The sequence below is a fragment of the Psammomys obesus genome, unplaced genomic scaffold, assembly GCF_907164565.1.
Source record: "Psammomys obesus unplaced genomic scaffold, mPsaObe1.curated_primary_1811, whole genome shotgun sequence".
NCBI lineage: Eukaryota > Metazoa > Chordata > Mammalia > Rodentia > Muridae > Psammomys > Psammomys obesus.
In genome coordinates, this window is record NW_026591816.1 from 2,054,027 (window position 1) to 2,060,841 (window position 6,815).

Here is a 6,815-nt window from a genome sequence, read left to right on the forward strand (position 1 = left end):
ATATCTAAATATATACATGTGTATACACATGTATATATTTAGATATATATATAAACACAGGTGTATGTATGTTCAACATATATATATATGTACATGTTGAACATACATACACCTGTGTTGAAGGTGACAACTGAGCCCTCAACTCCAGTAGACACATCCTTGCTGTTTGACTTAGAGCTGCATGGACAGTACCCTGCATTGGATGATCACTCTGTTTGACAACAGCTTCCTGCACATGTGCCACAGATGTGGAACTTGGTCTTCATGTGGGTCCCCTAACAACTAGGGCAGGGCCTGTCTCTGACTCTGTTGCCTGCCTTTGGATCCCTTTCCCCTGGCTGGGCTGCCTTGTCTGGCCTCAGTGGAAGAGGATGCACTTAGTCCTGCTGTGCCAGGGTGGGTTGGTACCCATGGGATGGGACCTCCCTTTCTCTGAGGAGAAGGAGAACCGGAGTGAGGGAGAGGTGTGAGGAGAGGAGGGAAGGGGCTATAAACAGGCTGTAAAGTGAATAAGTTAATTCATGAAAAAAACCTAAAGTTTCTGGTTTAGAATAAACAAGATTGTACCTTTCTAAGCCCATTTCCAAAACATCAGTTTTTTGGCATAATTTCTGTTTCAAATACCAGCATATGCCTTCAGGTTAAACATTTCCATCTGACCCTTCTGCTAGGAGCATCTCTGGATGCTCCTACTCACCAGGGTTTTCTCTCTCTCTCTCTCTCTCTCTCTCTCTCTGTGTGTGTGTGTGTGTGTGTGTGTGTGTGTGTGTGTGTGTGTGTGTGTAAAAAGTCACTTGCTACCATATGGCAATCTGGCTTTGTTATCAATGGTTTTCAGTGTATATGCACATACTGGCACTGTGCTGTCTTTTTCTTTTCAATGTGTCAAGAGATTAAGGAGAGGTCTGGGGCCTGGGAAGAGAAGAAGCAGGTGCAAGCTCTGCGATAGGCAGCTGGGCTCTTACACTGTGGTTTAGCTGAAGAAAAAAAAAAAACAAAAAAAAACTACCTAACGCTAAACCTTTCTGATGTGGGTGCCCAGAGACACGCATACAGCACCAGGCAACAGGCTGCATTGGAAGAGGCCATCTTTCTATCAGAAGGAAGAAGCTGCAGGCTAAAGGGGAGAAGTGTTCTGGGACAGGAAGCTTCCCTTTCCTTGACGAAAGGGAAGCTCTGAAATCCAGACTGCAGTCGAGCAGAAGTAGGCCGCTTTGTTTTATTTTGTGGTCTATCTGAGGGGGGCCCTGCAAGTGCACAGCACTGATGTGCCTGAGTGTGCCTTAGATATTTGCTTGATAATGAAGGAGGTCCACTGCGAGGGAGGAGTGCTTTACCGAACGGTTGATAATTATTAACGGGTGACGACAAATAAGCACTTTGAAGGATACATTCTAATAGATTAGAACCAGACCATAAATTTTTAAAGTATAAAAATACTTGGTCTTTTCTTTCAGATCTTCTCTGAAACATAAACTGCAAAGGAAATTAGCAAATTGCATATCAACCTTATTACACAATTATTATTTTTGTTAATGAAGATTTATCACTTTTGTGACTAAAAAAGCTGAGGAAAGGTGTGATTTCAGAAGAGAAATAAATCAAGGGCTTTTAGCAATTTGCTGATCTGTAGCAAGCATACTACAGTATCTAGAGTGGAGAAACACTTGTGGTTAAAAATCACATATTTATCTGTTATTCTATAAATAAAGTAATATACTTAGCTTCAAGTTTTATTCTTCTCAAGCTCTAAAACCCAGAGTTTTAAATTCATTTTAGCACTGGCAACTTATAACACCTGGCTCCACCTAAGACATAATTATATGTTACATAGGGAGAAATAGATTCTAATCATTTATCTCCAACATTTCAGAGATTAGGCTCCTCCTATAAACTGGCATAAAGAGAGCCTTTGTCATTGCTACAATGAAGGCAGTAACTGTGTTAAAGACAGCCAGGGCAGAATAGGGAAATCATGATGCTGCTCCCTGAAGAACTGACTCAGCCGAGGTACTGAGCCTTCCCCCTGCACGGGCTTTCAGTGTCAATCAGTGCAAAGCTTGGCATTAGGAGTAACGCAGAACAATCAGTGTCAGAGGGTGGTCCTTGATTAGAATTTGATCTCAGATGGTTTGAGTCAATATTTAAAGATTCGTGATGGTCGCTTTTCAAGACAGCTTCAGTGGGCTGAATGGTAAACAGTGTGGTTCCGTTTATACAGGACACCAATTGCTCTAACACCCCTGGTCGTGCTTCCTAACCATGATGCACGGTATTCACACGAACGACCCATTTTAGCATAAAACATGTATTGTTACAGATTTTTTTTAATTCCACTTTTTGTATTTGCTGAGAATCAAACCGAGGCTTGCCTCACACATTCAAGACAAGTTCTCCACTGTTAAATTGTAGTGCTAGCCCCTTCTTTTCATAATTAATATATGTGAATATATTATATATGTTATATTGGTTTATGACTTAAATAAAATAGAAGCAGAGTCTGATACAATGAATCAAATAGTTTTTTTATTCTATGGTCAAATTGGCAAACAGAAAAAATAAGTATAAATCTGACATGAGAATTGTTAGTAATCTCGAAAGATTAACATTTCTATGTAAAAAAAACTAATTGTACTTATATCACAAGATTTTCAAATTAAATATATTATTGGCTGACACTTTAAGTAAGCACTTTAAAAAGTTATTATGAACCAATATAAAATGTTTAGTATTTTTTTTAATTGTTTTTCAAATATATTATGACCTCCAACTTCTTATTCTGGGTAGAAGAATTTCAACCTATTCTTTCTGGGTTTAGTGTATAACTCTAGTTTCACATAGACATTGAAATATATTAATTATATTTAATATTTGGTCATTTATTAAAAAGGCTTGTGGTATATTATTATATTATGTATATTATATGCTACTATATATATATTCAATTCATATGATCTATCATATTATATTATTTTATAAATTATAGTATATATTATATTATATCAAGTAATATAATTATGTTATAATACTATTATAGTGTGAATTATATTATATTATATTATATTATATATTATTTATATTAATATGTTATAATTATATTATGATATATTACCCATTTTATATTAACAGCCAAGTAGGCTTCATCCCAGGCATGCAGGGGTGGTTCAATACACAGAAACCCATCAATGTAATCCACCATATAAACAAACTGAAAGAAAAAAAACCGCATGATAATGTCCTTAGATGCTGAAAAAGCATTGACAAAATCCATCGCTCATTCCTGTTTAAAGTCTTGGGGAGGTCAGGGATACAAGGCACAGATGTAAACATAGTAAAGACAATATTCAGCAAGCCTGTAGCCAACACCAAACTGAACAGAAACTTAAATCAGGGACAAGGCAAGGCTGCCCACTCTCTCCATATCTCTTCAACATGGTACTTGAAGTCCTAGCTAGAGCAATGATAGTGAAAAGAGATCAATGGGATACAAATTGGAAAGGAAGAAGTCAAAGTATCACTATTTGCAGATGATATGATAGTATACATGAGTGATCCCAGGAGCCTACCACAGAGGGACTCTGAAAGACTCTACCCAGCAGGGTATTAAACCAGATGCTAAGACTAATAGCCAAAATTTGGGCAGAGTGCAGGGAATCTTATGAAAGAAGCCGGAGATAGAAAGACCTGGAGGGGACAGGAACTCCACAAGGAGAGCAACAGAACCAAAAAAATCTGGGCCCAGGGGTCTTTTCTGAGACTAATACTCCAACCAAGGACCATGCATGGAGATAACCTAGAACCCCTGCACAGCTGTAGCCCATGGCAGCCCAGTCTCCAAGTGGGTTTCCTAGTAAAGGAATTAGGGTCTGTCTCTGACATGAACTGATTGGCCTGCTCTTTGATCATCACCCCCTGAGTGGGGAGCAGCCTTACCAGTCCACAGAGGAAGACAATGCAGCCAGTCCTGATGAGACCTGATAAGCTAGTGTCAGATGGAAGGGGAGGAGATCCTCCCCTATCAGTAGACTGGGGGAGGGGGATAGAGGAAGAAGAAGGAGGAAGGGCAGGAGTGGGAGGGGATGAGGAGGTGACAGCTGAGATAAAAAGTAAATAAATTGTAATAAAAAATGAAATTTTAAAATATAATATAAAATATGTGTAATACATGATATAATATTTAATATATTATAATTTATGTTAGTTATAAATACATAATATATATAGGAATAAAACAATTTGCAGACCTGCTTGAAATAATTATTTTACAACTCACATTAGCAATGAAATGTATTTCAGGTTAATTGTGGTTTACAGTTGGCAAATGTGTTGAAGACGTAGCTAAGTTCTAGAATACTTGACTTACATGGCTCCACCACCAGAAAAAACTTTTCCACAGTATGTGGTTACAGATAGGTTTATATTTGAGTACAAAAATGTTTATACTATTTGAGCATGGCAAGAGTAAGTTAAAGTCTTTAACTCCCTTTCCACTAAATTATAATCAAGAAAGTAAATAAATGGCATATTAAGTCACCCAAAATAATTGGAAGTAGCCAATTTCGCAGTTTTATCTGGTCCTTAAAACATCATGTATGCCCATTTATTTCTAAAAACAATATAATTGGCTTTGGGGCTCCTGTAGACTACAATCACTCCCGTTTCAGTCTTTTGTGTTAGAATTCTTTTCCTAAGGCTAATAAATTCCAATCATATAAACTTCCAACCTATGTTGTCTAATGTTTTCCTTTTTATTTTTAAATTGAATCTTAACAGCATAGACTAAAAGCTAATTTGGGGTTTGGCTTAAATTCTAGAAAAGAAGAAAGAATATGAAAATTCTGTTTAAAAATACTACGAATGTTTTAAAGGCTTATTGCAAAACTGGAATAATAATTGCGTAGCATGCCAAAGACTCATAAAGAAACACATCAGAGTAGGAGTTGTTCTCCGCTGTCTTTAACCCTTCCTGATCTCCAGCTGTGCGTTCCTTCCCTCTGTTCTCCAGTTTCTGTTTACACGCAGTTCTGGTTTGCTTTCTATTGCTGTAATAAAAGCCAATTTAGGAAGGGAAAGGGTTTATTTTATCTCCCAGCTACCAGTTTACAGATCATCACTGCCACAAAGGAAACTTAGGGCAGGAACTGGAAGCAGAAATTAAAGCAGAGACCAGGGGTGGATTATGTTTACTGGCTTGCTCCCCATGGCTTGCTCAGCCTGCTTTCCCATACAGGCCAGGACTACAAGCCCAGAGGTGATACCACCCAGAGTGGGCTGAGCCCCCACATCAATCATGGATCAGGAAAATGCCTCTTAGGCTCGCCTACAGGCCAATCCGATGGAGGCAGTTTTTCAATTGAGGTTCCCTCTTTCCAGATGATTCTAGCTTGTGTCAAGCTCACAGAAAACCAAGCAGCACACATGCCTTCACTATGACACATACCTAAATGTTTGGCACCGTTAGTCTGTCGACCTATTTTGTCTAAGATGTTTCTGCAGTGCTTGTCTTAAAAATAGGGACTGTGTTCTTTTTATCGTAACAGTTTCATGTCTGTCTGTAAAAAGCATGAAACTCATTAAATTAATATATTTAATATACATACTGTGTGCATATGGGTGTGTGCATTAATGTATAATGTTGATGTATATGTATAATATGTATAACATTAATGTATAATGTTAGGATGCACTGTAAATTTGAAAGTAAGAAGCTTTACCAAAAAATAAAAATAAAAACTTCATTAATTTCTTTTTTCTTTCTCTTCTTTTCTTCTTCTGTCTTTTTTGGAATACAGAAGAGAATCAGGAATTCCTGCTTTCCCACAACTTAGAGCCGAATGACCTTAGTGGAAATATTTGAATGACTCTGGATATCCAAGTAATGGCTTGTTTGACAAATGAACCTGCAGATAAGCCTACAGTTAACAACAGTAGTGGAAAAATCATGGTCACAGAGATGGATACTTCTCCATAGACACTGCCCAACAGGACTCAGAAACTAACCCAAAGTGTTCAGCTGCCATCTTCCCCACCCCTTAGATGCTCCCACTATCACTTCCTTTTCAAAGCTCTTCATCCATTTCATAAATATATATATATTGACCATCTTGTTCACCAGCTCACACAGAGGCAGCCTCTGTTCCAGTGTCTTACTTGGCAGTCCTAACTGTTTTTTGTTTTGCTGTTCTGTATTCCCACTGTAAAGTGTCACCCCCCATTTTCCAGACTCCATTGCCCAGCTGTGGTTTAACATTTAGGCAAGAACATCAAGTCACTCAAAGGGAGAAGAAAATGATCTCCAAAATCTGAATATGGGTGCCATGTCATGTTCCTCAGGTCCAGTTCCAGTGGAAAATCTGGAGTCCAGTATACATCATGGAAGTATTTGCAAGACAATGAATGACCTAAACATAGTGAGAGTGCTCAGAAGCCTTAAAAACGCCAATGACTACTCAAAGGCAACGAAGAGCTTGCATAAGAACTTTAACTTTTGAAAAGAACTAACCAAAACATAACATTTGAACATTATTCTCTTCCTGTCCAAATAACCCATCTTTCTTGTAACCCAAAACACTTTAGACAAATGGGTAAGCTGAGGGGGAGGGGTGTCTGTGGAAACAGGGACCTCAATGAGAAGGACAGAGGACAAAGAAAAAAAAAATGACCTTTTTGAAAGGCTCTCAAAACAAAAGAACATGTCTTGGTTTCCTTGTTTCTATTGTGTAACAGTAGATCAAGTGAAGAATTCTAGAGTCTCTCTCTCTCTCTCTTTGTGTGTGTGTGTGTGTGTGTGTGTGTGTGTGTGTGTGTGTGTGTGT

General features: G+C 38.1%; 1 long non-coding RNA gene across 2 annotated transcripts in view; it reads right to left on the bottom strand.

The window, feature by feature from the left end:
• Window positions 1-6,815, bottom strand: part of LOC129680436 (uncharacterized) — a 23,200-nt gene that overhangs the window by 2,323 nt on the left and 14,062 nt on the right. The window contains exon 2 of one of the 2 annotated variants that reach the window (XR_008720692.1): window positions 3,113-3,208. The exons of the other annotated variant lie outside the window; for it this stretch is intronic. This is a non-coding gene — a long non-coding RNA (uncharacterized LOC129680436). The remainder of the gene's footprint in view (window positions 1-3,112; window positions 3,209-6,815) is intronic. 2 annotated transcript variants of the gene reach the window in all.